This window comes from Ovis canadensis, chromosome X (assembly GCF_042477335.2).
Source record: "Ovis canadensis isolate MfBH-ARS-UI-01 breed Bighorn chromosome X, ARS-UI_OviCan_v2, whole genome shotgun sequence".
NCBI classification, from domain to species: Eukaryota; Metazoa; Chordata; class Mammalia; order Artiodactyla; family Bovidae; genus Ovis; species Ovis canadensis.
Genome location: NC_091727.1, coordinates 112314236 through 112329740, shown reverse-complemented (window position 1 = coordinate 112329740; position 15505 = coordinate 112314236). Strand labels below are relative to the sequence as shown.

Below are 15505 nucleotides of genomic sequence, written 5' to 3'. Positions count from 1 at the left end.
GGACCTCATCACGTGGTCAATACCAAAATCAGATTGATTATATTTTTTGTGGCCAAAGATGATGGAGAAGCTCTATACAGTCAGGAAAACCAAGACCTGGAGCTGATGGAGCTCAGATCACGAGAAACCTGTATCCGTGTCAAGAAGCAACAGTTAGAACTGGACATGGAACAACTGACTGGTTCAAAAATTGGAAAATGGGTACGTCAAGGCTGTACATTGTCACCCTACTTATTTAACTTCTATGCAGAGTACATCACGTGAAATGCCAGTATGGATGAATCAAAAGCTGAAATCAAGATTGCCAAGAGAAATATCAATAACCTCAGCTTTGCAGATTATATCACTCTAATGGAAGAAAGCAAAGAGGAACTAAAATCTCTTGATGAGGGTGAAAGAGGAGAGTGGAAAATCTGGTTTGAAAATCAACTTTCAAAATGCTAAGATCATGGCATCTGGTGCCATCACTTCATGGAAAATAAATGGAGAAAAAATGGAAACAGTGAGAAACTTTATTTTCTTGGGCTTCAGAATCATTGCAGACAGTGACTGCAGCTATGAAATTAATAGCCACTTGCTCCTTGGAAGGAAACATGACAAAACTAGACAGCATATTAAAAAGCAGAGACATCACTTTACTGACAGAGTTCCGTATAGTCAAAGCTATTTTTCCAATAGACATGTGTGGATGTGAGAGTTGAACCATAAAGAAGGCTGAAAGTGAAAGAAAGTGAAAGTGAAGTCACTCAGTCGTGTCCAACTCTTTGTGACCCCGTGGACTGTAGCCCACCAGGCTCCTCTGCCCATGGGATTCTCCAGGCAAAAATACTGGAGTGGGTTGCCATTTCCTTCTCCAGGGGATCTTCCCCACCCAGGGATCGAACCCAGGTCTCCTGCATTGCAGGCAGACGCTTTAACCTCTGAGCCACTGGGGAAGCCCCTAAAGAAGGCTGAGCACTGAACAATTGATGTTTTCAATTTGTGGTGCTGGGAAGACTCTTGAGAGTCCCTTAGGCAGCAAGGAGATCAAGTCAGTCAATTCTAAAGGAAATCAAGCCTGAATATTCATTGGAAGGACTGATGCTGAAGCTGAAAAACTTTGGCCACCTGATGTGAAGAGCTGACTCATTGGAAAAGACCCTGGGAAATATTGAGGGCAAGAGGAGAAGGAGACTGAAGATTAGATGTTTAGATAGCATCACTGACTCAATGGACACAAATTTGAGCAAACTCCAGGCGATAATGGAGGACAGAGGAGCCTGTCTTGCTGTAGTCCATGGAGTCACAAAGAGTAGGACATGAGTTAGCAACTGAACAACAAGACAATATTTCTCACCATCAACAGATAAAACATTTTTAGAATAAAACACAAGTAAATTGGTATTCAACTAGTCAAGCTCCTTTTGCTAACACATCATTATCTTTCAGTTATAGATTAAATATTTGTTTCCTCCCAAAATAAATATGTTTAAATCCTACACACAGGTGTGATGGTATTAGGTGGTGGAGCCCTTTGTGCTTAGATTATAAGGTTGAAACTCTCATGAGTGGGATGAGTGTTCTTATGAAAGAGACTCCAGAGAGCTCCCTTACTCTTGCCCTGTCAGGAATTGTCTATGAACCAGGGAGCAGGTGCTCTCCAAACATGGAATCTTCTTCCTCCTTGATCTTGGATATCCCAGACTCCAGAACTATAAGAAATACATGTTTGTTGCTCAGTCACCCAATCTACAGTATTGAATAGTTTCTTATGCAGCCCAAACAGATTAAAACTATATATAGTAATTGTACATATATTCTTTATTTCTACCTTATAATAGTAAAACTACTTAGTAGTTTTTTACTATGCAGATGTAAATAGCTCTTTCCTTCATACTAAAGTGATGGTCAGGGAGGCCTGGTGTGCTGCAATTCATGGGGTCACAAAGAGTCGGACATGACTGAGCAAATGAACTGAACCGAAGGGAGTAATTTTCAGAGATTATGTGACATATCAGTTCACAGAGCTAGAACACAGGCTATCTGTTTTTAAATCCAATGTCTTTCCCCAAACAATAGTATTTTCTCTTACAGTCAATAGCATATCAACAGGTATGAGAGAGTTGGATGAAAAAAATATTTAAGTGTTTCTTTCTTATAAAGACTTTCTGTATGAATGGGCTTTGTAAATCTGTACCAGGGAAAATATATTATACAGTACTTATCATCTCTGTCCAACTTAAGAAACTTTTTTTCTGTGGTACATCTGTTAACTTGTCCAGAAAATGTTTTTTCTCTAGTTCAGTAAACACTGCACAAGGCCAATACTCTCTATGAGGCATTATCTTACAGATGTGTGGTACTTTGCAAAGAATATTCATACTTTCTTTGAATTCATAATTCTATGAATGAATATCCATAATTTCTATCTTTAAAAATGGTTATCCTCAGTGTAACACTATGATAAATTCTGTACTCATTATAACCTTTTGATGAAGTAGGAGATGGCTTACAGTTGGGACATGGTAAGAACAATGAATTTTTTCCAACATCAGCTGGACATTTTTAAATTGAAGTATAGTTGATTTAAAATATTACTTTTTAATTTTTATTTTTACTTTATTTTGCTTTACAATACTGTATTGCTTTTGCTATACATTGACATGAATCCACCATAGGGGTACATGAGTTGCCAATCCTGAACCTCCTCCCACCTCCCACCCCATATCATCTCTCTGGATCATCCTTGTGCACCAGCCCCAAGCAACCTGTATCCTATATTGAACATAGACGGGCGATTCGTTTCTTACATGATAGTATACATGTTTCAATGCCATTCTCCCAAATCATCCGACCCTCTCCCTCTGCCACAGAGTCCAAAAGTCTGTTCTATACATCTGTGTCTCCTTTGTTGTCTCTCATACAAGATTATCATTACCATCTTTCTAAATTCCATATATATGTATTAGTTTACTGTATTGGTGTTTTTTTTTTTTTTCTGGCTTACTTCACTTTGTATAATCTGCTCCAATTTCATCCACCTCATTAGAACTGATTCAAATGTATTCTTTTTAATGTCTGAGTAATACTCCATTGTGTATATGTACCACAGCTTTCTTATCCATTCATCTGCTGATGGACATCTAGGTTGTTTCCATGTCCTGGCTATTATAAACAGTGCTGCAATGAACATTGGGGTACACGTGTCTCTTTCAATTCTGGTTTCCTCGGTGTGTATGCCCAGCAGTGGAATTGCTGGATCACAAGGCAGTTCTATTTGCAATTTTTTAAGGAATCTCCACACTGTTCTCCATAGTGGCTGTACTAGTTTACAGTCCCACCAACAGTGTAAGAGGGTTCCCTTTTCTTCACACTCTCCCCAGCATTTATTGCTTGTAGACTTTTGGATCACAGCCATTCTGACTGGTGTGAGATGGTACCTCATTGTGATTTTGGTTTGCATTTCTCTGATAATGAGTGATGTTGAGCATCCCCTCATGTGTTTGTTAGCTATCCGTATGTCTTCTTTGGAGAAATGTTTATTTAGTTCTTTGGCCCATTTTTTGATTGGGTCATATAGTTTTCTGGAATTGAGCTGCAGGAGTTGCTTGTATATTTTTGAGATTAGTTGTTTGTCAGTTGCTTCATTTGCTATTATTTTCTCCCATTCTGAAGGCTGTCTTTTCACCTTGCTTATAGTTTCCTTTATTGTGCAGAAGCTTTTAATTTTAATTAGATCCCATTTGTTTATTTTTGCTTTTATTTCCAGTATTCTGGGAGGTGGATCATAGAGGATCCTGCTGTGATTTATGTCGGATAGTGTTTTGCCTATGTTCTCCTCTAGGAGTTGTAGAGTTTCTGGTCTTACATATAGATCTTTAATCCATTTTGAGTTTATTTTTGTGTGCGGTGTTAGAAAGTGATCTAGTTTCATTCTTTTACAAGTGGTTGACCAGTTTTCCCAGCACCACTTGTTAAAGAGATTGCCTTTGATCCATTGTATTTTCCTGCCTCCTTTGTCGAAGATAAGGTGTCCATTGGTGTGTGGATTTATATCTGGGCTATTTTGTTCCATTGATCTATATTTCTGTCTTTGTGCCAGTACCATACTGTCTTGATGACTGTGGCTTTGTAGTAGAGCTCAAAGTCAGGCAGGTTGATTCTTCCAGTTTCATTCTTCTTTCTCAAGATTGCTTGGGGTATTCAAGGTTTTTTGAATTTCCATACAAATTGTGAAATTATTTGCTCTAGCTCTGTGAAAAATACCGCTGGTACCTTGATAGGATTGCATTGAATCTATAGATTGCTTTGGGTAGTATACTCATTTTCACTATATTGATTCTTCCAATCCATGAACATGGTATATTTCTCCATCTATTAGTGTCCTCTTTGGTTTCTTTCACCAGTGTTTTATAGTTTTCTATATATAGGTCTTTAGTTTTTAGGTAGATATATTCCTAAGTATTTTATTCTTTTCATTGCAATGGTGAATGGAATTGTTTCCTTAATTTCTTTTTCTACTTTCTCATTATTAGTGTATAGGAATGCAAGGGATTTCTGTGTGTTGATTTTATATCCTTCAACTTTACTATATTCATTGATTAGCTCTAGTAATTTTCTGGTGGAGTCTTTAGGGTTTTCTATGTAGAGGATCATGTCATCTAAAAACAGTGAGAGTTTTACTTCTTCTTTTCCAATTTGGATTCATTTTATTTCTTTTTCTGCTCTGATTGCTATGGCCAAAGCCTCCAGAAATATGTTGAATAGTAGCAGTGAAAGTGGGCACCCTTGTCTTGTTCCTGACTTTAGGGGAAATGCTTTTAATATTTCACCATTGAGAATAATGTTTGCTGTGGTTTTGTCATATATAGCTTTTATTATGTTAAGGCATGTTCCTTGTATTCCTGCTTTCTGGAGAATTTTTATCATAAATGGATGTTGAATTTTGTCAAAGGCCTTCTCTGGATCTATTGAGATAATCATATGGCTTTTATTTTTCAATTTGTTAATGTGATGAATTACATTGATTTGCAGATATTGCATCCCTGGGATAAAGCCCACTTGGTCATGGTGTATGATCTTTTAATGTGTTGTTGGATTCTGATTGCTAGAATTTTGTTAAGGATTTTTGTGTCTATCTTCATCAGTGATATTGGCTTGTAGTTTTCTTTTTTTGTGGCATCTTTGTCAGGTTTTGGTATTAGGGTGATGGTGGCCTCATAGAATGAGTTTGGAAGTTTACCTTCCTCTGCAATTTTCTGGAAGAGTTTGAGGAGGATAGGTGTTAGCTCTTCTCTTAATTTTTGATAGAATTCAGCTGTGAAGCCATCTGGACCTGGGCTTTTGTTTGCTGGAAGATTTCTAATTACAGTTTCAATTTCCGTGCTTGTGATGGGTCTGTTAAGATTTTCTATTTCTTCCTGTTTCAGTTTTGGAAAGTTGTACTTTTCTAAGAATTTGTCCATTTCTTCCACGTTGTCCATTTTATTGGCATATAATTGCTGATAGTAGTCTCTTATGACCCTTTGTATTTCTGTGTTGTCTGTTGTGATCTCTCCATTTTCATTTCTAATTTTATTGATTTGATTTTTCTCCCTTTCTTGATGAGTCTGGCTAATGGTTTGTCAATCTTATTTATCCTTTCAAAGAACCAGCTTTTTGCTTTGTTGATTTTTGCTATGGTCTCTTTTGTCTCTCTTGCATTTATTTCTGCCCTAATTTTTAAGATTTCTTTCCTTCTACTAACTATGTGGTTCTCCATTTCTTCCTTTTCTAGTTGCTTTAGGTGTAGAGTTAGGTTATTTATTTGACTTTTTTCTTGTTTCTTGAGGTATGCCTGTATTGCTATGAACTTTCCTCTTAGCACTGCTTTTATAGTGTCCCACAGGTTTTGGGTTGTTGTCTTTTCATTTTCATTCATTTCTATGCATATTTTGATTTCTTTTTTGATTTTCTTCTGTGATTTTTTGCTTATTCAGAAGCGAGTTGTTCAGCCTCCATATGTTGGAATTTTTAATAGTTTTTCTCCTGTGATTGATATCTAATCTTAATGCATTATGGTCAGAAAAGATGCTTGGAATGATTTCGATTTTTTTTTTTAATTTATCAAGGTTAGATTTATGGCCCAGGATGTGATCTATCCTGGAGAAGGTTCTGTGAGCACTTGAGAAAAAGGTGAAATTCATTGTTTTGGGGTGAAATGTCCTATAGATATCAATTAGGTCTAACTGGTCTATTGTATCATTTAAAGTTTGCATTTCTTTGTTAATTTTCTGTTTAGTTGATCTGTCCATAGGTGTAAGTGGGGTATTAAAGTCTCCCACTATTATTGTGTTATTGTTAATTTCCCCTTTCATACTTGTTAGTAGTTGTCTTACATATTGTGGTGCTCCTATGTTGGGTGCATATATATTTATAATTGTTATATCTTCTTCTTGGATTGATCCTTTGATCATTATGTAGTGTCCTTCTTTGTCTCTTTTCACAGCCTTTGTTTTAAAGTCTATTTTATCAGATATGAGTATTGGTACTCCTGCTTTCTTTTGGTCTCTATTTGCATGGAATATCTTTTTCCAGCCCTTCACTTTCCGTCTGTATGTGTCCCCTGTTTTGAGGTGGGTCTCTTGTAGATAACATATATAGGGGTCTTGTTTTTGTATCCATTCAGCCAGTCTTTCTTTGTCTTTTGGTTGGGGCATTCAACCCATTTATGTTTAAGGTAATTATTGATAAGTATGATCCTGTTGCCATTTACTTTATTGTTTTGGGTTCAGGTTTATATGCCCTTTTGTGTTTCCTGTCTAGAGAATATCCTTTAGCATTTGTTGGAAAGCTGGTTTGGTGGTGCTGAATTCTCTCAGCTTTTGCTTGTCTGTAAAGCTTTTGATTTCTCCTTCATATTTGAATGAGATCCTTGCTGGGTACAGTAATCTGGGCTGTAGGTTATTTTCTTTCATCACTTTAAGTATGTATTGCCATTCCTTCCCGGCCTGAAGGGTTTCTATTGAAAGATTAGCTGTTATCCTTATGGGAATCCCCTTGTGTGTTATTTGTTGTTTTTCCCTTGCTGCTTTTAATATTCGTTCTTTGTGTTTGATCTTTGTTAATTTGATTAATATGTGTCTTGGGGTGTTTCACCTTGGGTTTATCCTATTTGGAACTCTCTGGGTTTCTTGGACTTAGATGATTATTTCCTTCCCCATTTTAGGGAAGTTTTCAACTATTATCTCCTCAAGGATTTTCTCATGGTCTTTCTTTTCGTCTTCTTCTTCTGGGACTCCTATAATTCGAATGTTGGAGCATTTCATATTGTCCTGGAGGTCTCTGAGATTGTTCTCATTTTTTTAATTTGTTTTTTTTTTCCTCTCTGATTCATTTATTTCTACCATTCTGTCTTCTACCTCACTTATCCTATCGTCTGCCTCCATTATTCTACTCTTTGTTGCCTCCAAAGTGTTTCTGATCTCATTTATCACATTATTCATTATATATTGACTCTTTTCTATTTCTTCTAGGTCCTTGTTAAACCTTTCTTGCATCTTCTCAATCCTTGTCTCCAGGCTATTTATCTGTGATTCCATTTTTATTTCAAGATTTTGGATCATTTTCACTATCATTATTTGGAATTCTTTCTCAGGTAGATTCCCTATCTCTTCCTTTTTTGTTTGGTTTGGTGGGCATTTATCCTATTCCTTTACCTGCTGGATATTCCTCTGTCTCTTCATCTTGGTTATATTGCTGCATTTGGGGTGGCCTTTCTGTATTCTGGGAATTTGTGAAGTTCTCTTTATTATGGAGTTTCCTTACTGTGGGTTGGGTTGTATCAGTGGCTTGTCAAGGTTTCCTGGTTAGGGAAGCTTGTGTCGGAGTTCTGGTGGGTGGAGCTGGGTTTCTTCTCTCTGGAGTGCAATGAAGTGTCCAGTAATAAGTTATAAGATGTCAATGTTTTTTGGAGTAACTGTGAGCTGCCTGTATATTGAAGCTCAGGGGTGTGTTCCTGTGTTGCTGGAGAATTTGCATGGTATGTCTTGCTCTGGAACTTGTTGGCCCTTGTGTGGAGCTTGGTTTCAGTGTAGGTATGGAGGTGTTTGATGAGCTCCTATCGATTAATGTTCCCTGGATTCAGGAGTTCTGAGATGTTCTCACAATTTGGACTGAAGCCTCCTGCTTCTGATTTTCAGTTTTACTTTTACAGTAGGCTCAATGCTTCTCCATCTATACAGCACTGATGATAAAACATCTAGGTTAAAGATGAAAAGTTTCTCCACATTGAGGGACACCCAGAGAGGTTCACTGAGTTACATGGAGAAGAGAAGAGAAGAAGGAGCGGGGAGTTAGAGGTGACTAGAGTGAGATGAGGTGGGATCAAAAGAGGAGACAGCAAGCTAGACAGTAATCACTTCCTTATGTGTGCTCTACAGTCTGGACCACTCAGAGATGTTCACGGAGTTATACAGAGAAGAGAGGGAGGAAGGAGACAGAGGTGGCCAGGAGGATAAAAGAGGGAAATCAAAAGGAGAGAGACAGATCCAGCCAGTAATCAGTTCCCTAAGTGTTCTCCATTGTCTGGAACACACAGAGATTCACAGAGTTGGGTAGAGAAGAGAAAGAGGAGGGAGGAGACAGAGACAATCTGGTGGAGAAAAAGAATTATTAAACAACAACAACAACAACCACAAAATATATATATACGGTGTTTGCTTTAAAAATAGGGTCTTTATTTTTTGAAAAGTAATAGTAGGTTATAAAAATAAAAATTAAAGGAGATATAGAAGACTTAAAATTTTAAAAAGTTTAAAAAAAAAGAAAAAAAGAAAAGAAGAAAAAACAATCAAACAACAACATCAACAACAATTTAAAAAAGAGAATGATCATAAAATAGCAAAGATATATCTGGGACTTTCTCTGGTGTTGTGGGCAGTATGGGGTCACTTCCAAGGCAGTTCCTTTTGTTTATCTTCTGTTTGCTGATCTCTTCAGTGTCTGATTTCCACCCTGACACAAGGTGGGCAGTGGTGGACACTTTTTTTTTTTTTTAGGCTCACTTGTTCAGTCGCACTGTGGGGAGGGAGGGATGCTGCAAACAAATAACACTGGCATGTGCTTGCAGTGCTTCAGCCATGCTGGGCCTGCCCCTGCTCATGGCGCACACCACTCAGGCTCTACCTTGCTCCACCGGGAACCGTCTGAGGCTGGCCCTAGGCTGCGTGCAGCTCCCCAGTAAAGCCACTCAGGCTCAGCTCTCAGGTAGCCCTCAGAGGTACAGATTCAGCTGGGCCTGCGTTTTGTGCCCTTCCCAGGTCCGAGTACCTCAGGTGTTTGGCGAGCTCGGTCGCTGCAACTTATCGCCTTTCCCGTACCTGCTGCTCAGTTTTCTGGGTGTACCGCTGGCTCCCCTTCTCAAGCGGATGGTGACTGTCCAGAACCCCAAGAAGACTTAGCAAATAAGCCTGCTTGCAGTTTGGTAGGTAATGTCTCTCCAGGGCTGCAATTGCCCCCTTCCAGCCCTTATAGCTCTGGCTGCCTGTCACCAGAGGGGGATGGTCTGCAGCCGGCTATTTCTGTTCCGTCCTTTGTTCTGTGCGCAGTCCTGGTGGTGTCTTGTTAGAGCTTTTTGCGTCATAGCTATCCCACAGTCTGGTATGCTAGCCTAAGTTAGTCACTCTAGTTACACCTGTGGCATTCCGGCCCAATTCTTACAAAGCACTGCAGCCCCGCCTCCCTGCCCAGCCCCCACTTGCTAGTGGCGGATGCAGGCGTCTGTGCTGCTTCTCCACTGGGGGAGTGACTGTTGGCCTCGTAATCTGTTGGTTTTAATTAGTTATTTATTTTTCTTACATGCTATGTTGCCCTCTGTGCTTTCAAGGCTTGCCACAGACTCGGCAGCGAGAGTGTTTCCTGGTGTTTGGAAAGTTCTCTCTTTTTAAGACTCCCTTCCCAGGACAGGACTCCCTTCCCGGGACAGAGCTCCCTCCCTACCTCCTTTGTCTCTTTTTTCATCTTTTATATTTTTTCCTACCTGTTTTTGAAGACAATTATCTGCTTTTCTGGGTGCCTGATGTCCTCTGCCAGCATTCGGAAGTTGTTTTGTGGAATTTACTTAGTGTTGAAATGTTCTTTTGATGAATTTGTGAGGGAGAAATTTGTCTCCCCATCCTATTCCTTTGCCATCTTAGGACCGCCCCCCCCAAAAAATGTTACTTTGAAAAAGGAAGCAGACATAGAGAATAGACTTTGAGCACAGCAGGAAAAAGAGAAGGTGAAACGAATTTTTAGAGTAGCATTGACACATATACAGTACCATGTGTAAAATAGATAGCTAATGGGATGTTGCTGTATGACACAGGAAGCTCAGTGCAGTACTCTGTGACAACCTAGAGGTGTGGGATGGGTTAGAGGTGGGGGGGAGGTTCAAGAGGGAAAAGACATATGTATACTTATGGCTGATTCATGCTATTGTATGGCAGAATCTAACACAATATTATTTAGCAATTATCCTCCACTTAAAAATAAATTTAAAAATATTATTTTGAGGTATATAGCATAGTGATTCAGTATTTTATAGATATTACTCCATTTAATGTTACTACAAAGTAATGTTTGTCCCTGTCCCAATCTTGTACCTCTCCCCACTAGTAACCACTTGTTTGTTTCCTATACCTGTGAGTCTGTTTTCTGTTTTGCTGTATATATTTCTTTAATTTTTATATTCTATCTATACATGGGGAAACAGTGGAAACAGTGTCAGACTTTATTTTTGGGGGTTCCAAAATCACTGCAGATGGTAATTGCAGCCATGAAATTAAAAGACACTTACTCCTTGGAAGAAAAGTTATGACCAGCCTAGATAGTATATTCAAAAGCAGAGACATTACTTTGCCAACTAAGGTCCATCTAGTCAAGGCTATGGTTTTTCCAGTGGTCATATATGGATGTGAGAGTTGGACTGTGAAGAAGGCTGAGCACAGAAGAATTGATGGTTTTGAACTGTGGTGTTGGAGGAGACTCTTGAGAGTCCCTTGGACTGCAAGGAGATCCAACCAGTCCATTCTGAAGGAGATCAGCCCTGGGATTTCTTTGGAAGGAATGATGCTAAAGGTGAAACTCCAATACTTTGGCCACCTCATGTGAAGAGTTGACTCATTGGAAAAGACTCTGATGCTGGGAGGGATTGGGGACAGGAGGAGAAGGGGACGACTGAGGATGAGATGGCTGGATGACATCACGGACTTAATGGACGTGAGTCTGAGTGAACTCTGGGAGTTGGTGATGGACAGGGAGGCCTGGCGTGCTATGATTCATGGGATCACAAAGAGACACGACTGAGTGACTGAACTGAACTGAACTGATACAATAATTGTCTTTCTCTATCTGACTTACTTCACTTAGTATGATAATCTCTAGGTCCATCTACATTGCTGTGAATGGCAGGATTTCATTCTTTTTTTATACATCCCATTATATATATATATATATATATATATATATATATATATATATATATCACATCTTCTATATGTATTTTTACGTTGATGTAAATGGGTTGCTTCCATATCTTCGCTATTGTAAATAGTGTGCTAAGAACATCGGTGTGCATGTATCTTTTTGAATTAGGTGTTTTCATTTTTTGGATATGTACAAGGGAATGGAACTGGTGGATCATATGGTGGTTCTATTTTTAGTTTTGGGGAAACCTCCATACTGTTTTCCACATTGCCTGCATCAACTTATATTCCCACCAACAGTGTACGAGTGTTTCCTTTTCTCCACATCCTTGCCAATATTTGTTATTTATCGACTTTTGATGATAGCCATTCTGATAGTTCTGAGATATCTCACTGTGGTTTTGACTTACATTTCTCTAATAATTAGCTATGTTAAGCATCTTTTCATGTACCTGTTAGCCATCTGTGTGTTTTGGGGAAAATGTCTATTCAGCTCTTCTGCTCATTTTTTAATCAAATTGTTTGGATTTTCTTTATATTGAGTTGTATGGGCTGTTAATATATTTTGGATATTAACCGTTGTCAGCAGTATTATTTATGAATATTTTATCTCATTCAGTATGTTGTCTTTTCATTTTGTAGGTAGTTTCCTTTGCTGTGCAAAAGCTTTTAAGTTTACTAGGTCTCATTTGTCTATTTTTTGCTTTTGTTTCTTTTGCCTTAGGTGACAGATAAAAAAATATGGCTATGGTTTATGCCAGTCTTCTGCCTATGTTTTCTTCTAGAAGTTTTATGGTTTCAGGTCTTACATTTAGGTCATTAATCCATTATGAGTTTATTTTTGTATAGGGTATGAAAAAATGTTCTAATCTCATTCTTTTAGATCTAGGTGTGCAATTTTCATAGCACTGCAAACTGAAGAGACTACCTTTTCTCCATTGTATATTCTTGTTTCCTTTGTAATAAATTAATTGACCATAGGTATGTGTTAATATTTTTAGGCTCTCTATTATTTTCCATTGATCTGTCGGTCTGTTTTGTGCCATTATTATGCTATTTTGATTGCTATAGCTTTATAGTATAGTCTAAAGTCAGAGAGAATGATCGCTCCAGCTTTGTTCTTTCTTCTCAGGATTACTTTGACAATTTAGGGTCTTTGTGTTTCCCTATGAATTTCAGGGTTATTTCTTCTAGTTCTGTAATAAATGTCATGGGTATTTTGATATGGATTACATTAAACCTGTAGATTGCTTTGGGTAGTATGGGCCCTTTAACAATATTAATTCTTTCAATCCAAAACATTGGATAGCTTTCCATTTATTTATATCTTCTTCAAGTTCTTTCATCAGTGTTTTAGTTTTCAGAATACAAGTCTTTCACTTCCTTGCCTAAGTTTTTCTCAGGTATTTTATTCATGTTGATATGACTTTAAGCAGAAGTTTTTGCTCTCTCTTTCTGATAGCTTTTATTATTAGTGTATAGAAAAGCAGCAGATTTCGATATACTAATCTTGCATCCTTCTGCCTTGTTGAATTCATTTACTAGTTCTAATAGATTTGTGTGTGCGTGTGTGTCTCTGTGTGTGTGTGGAGACTTTAAGGTTTTCTTTATATACCATCATGCCATCTGCAAATAGTGATGGTTTTGCTTCTTCCTTTCCAACTTAATTATCTTTTCTTTCTTTTTCTTGTCTGTTTGCTCTGGCTAAGACTTCCAGTACTATGTTAAATAGAAGTGAGATTGGGCATCCTTGTCATGTTCCTTGTTATAGGAAAGGCTTTCAGCTTTTCACCATTGAGCATGATGTTCGCTGTGAATTTTTCATAAATGGCCTTTATGATGTTGAGATATGTTTTGTCAGTACCCATTTTGATGAGCATTTTTAATCATGAATAGATGTTGAATTTTGTCAAATGATTTTTTTGCATCTTTTGGGAGGATTATGTGATTTTTATTCTTCAGTTTGTTAATGTGGTATATCAGATTGATTGATTTGTGAATATTGAGCCATCCTTGCATCTTAACTGCCATTTGATCATGATGTGTGATCCTCTTTATATATATTAATGAATTTGGTTTCCTAATATTTTGTTGAGGACTTTTGCATCTATATTCATGAAAGATATTGGCCTGTAATTTCCTTTTTTTGTAGTGTCTTTGTCTGTTTAGTATAGGGTAATGGTGGCCCTATAGAATGAATTTGAGAGTCCTCTGTTTTCTCCAATTTTTGGAATAGTTTAAGAAGGACAGGTATAAATTCTTCTTTATATGTTTGGTAGAATTTTCCTGTGAAGCTTTTTGGAGCTGGATATTTCTTTGATGATTGTTTAAATAGTAATCATCCAAAAACTGCAGTATTTCAATAGAATGCAAGAAACGATGAACAATACACATTCCCTTGAGCATTCCTCAGTCCTTATTGTAATTTTTATTAGTTAGGTGTATTAATAAAAATGAAAATCACATTACATATTTGCAGTACATAAAACTCTACAACATTTTTTCATGAACCTTTGAGGTTCAGATAATTCTATTAGGTTCTATGCTCTCATTTTGTTTTCAAATATCTTGTGAGAAATGTCCTATTATTTCATGAGTTACATTTTGATTTTTTCAACATTATTGAGGTATAATTGATATGAAACACAAGCTGGATCAAGATTGCCGGGAGAAATATCAATAACCTCACATGTGCAGATGACACCACGCTTATGGCAGAAAGCGAAGAAGAACTAAAGAGCCTCTCGATGAAAGTGAAAGAGGAGAGTGAAAAGTTGGGTTAAAACTCAACATTCAGAAAACTAAGATCGTGGAATCTTGTCCATCACTTCATGGCAAATAGATGGGGAAACAGTGAAAACAGGGACAGGCTTTATTTTGGGGGGCTCCACAAAATTAGTTTGAAATTCATTTCTGCTATTATGTGTATGAATATCTCATTCATTTTTATTGCTTAATAGTGTTCTATTATATGTACATACCAGAATTTCTTTTAATCCATTCAGTTTTCATGGACACTTGGATTGTATCCAGTTATGGGCTGTGCTTAGTTGCTCAGCTTTTAGAGAGATGGGAATACCAGATCATCTTCCCTGTCTCCTGAGAAACTTTATGCAGGTCAAGAATCAACAGTTAGAATCCTGTATGAAACAACTGACTGGTTCAGGATTGAGAAAGGAGTATGACAGGGCTGTCTGCCATCACCTTGTTTAACCTATACAATGAGAACATCATGAGAAATGCCAGGCTGGATGAGTTACAAACTGGATCAAGATATGTGGGAGACACATCAACAACCTCAGATGATACCACGCTAATGGCCAACATCAAAGAGGAACTAAAGAGCCTCTTGATGAGGGTGAAGGAGGAAATGAAAGAGCCAGCTTAAGACTAAATATTAAAAAAAAAAAAAAAAACTAAGGTCATGGCATCCGGCCCCATTACTGCATGTCAAATAGAAGGGGAAAAGTGGAAGTAGTGACAGATTTCCCTTCTTGGGCTCCAAAATCACTGAGGACAGAGACTGTGGCCAAGAAATCAAGGGACAATTGCTCCTTGGCAGGAAAGCGATGACAAACCTAGACAGTGTGTTGAAAAGCAGAGACATTACTCTGCCAACAAAGGTCTGTATAGTCAAGGCTCTGATCTTCCCAGTGCTCACATACAGTTGTGAGAGCTAGACTGTAAAGAAGGCAGAATGTCAAATAATTGATCCTTTCAAACTGTGGTGCTAGAAAATACTCCTGAAAGTCCCGTGGACAACAAGGAGATAAAATCAGTCAATCTTAAGGGAGATCAACCCTGAATATTCACTGGAAAGACTGATGCTGAAGCTGAAGCCCCAGTATTTTGGTCATCTAATGTGAACAGCTGACTCATTGGAAGTCCATGATGATGGAAAAGATTGAGAGCAGAAGGAGAAGAGGGCATCAGAGGATGAGATGCCTGGACAGCATCAGCAATGCAATGAACGTGAACTTGAGCAAACTCCGGGAGATGGTGAGGGACAGGGAGACCTAGCATGCTTCAGTCCATGGGTTCACAAAGAGCTGGTCACTACTGGGCAACTGAACAACAACATG

General features: G+C 38.0%; 1 non-coding gene across 1 annotated transcript; it reads right to left on the bottom strand.

Moving 5' to 3' along the window:
* Positions 1–863: 863 nt before the first annotated feature.
* TRNAC-GCA (transfer RNA cysteine (anticodon GCA)) lies at positions 864–935 on the bottom strand. The gene has a single exon. It is a non-coding gene; the product is annotated as a tRNA-Cys (tRNA).
* Positions 936–15505: the final 14570 nt, after the last annotated feature.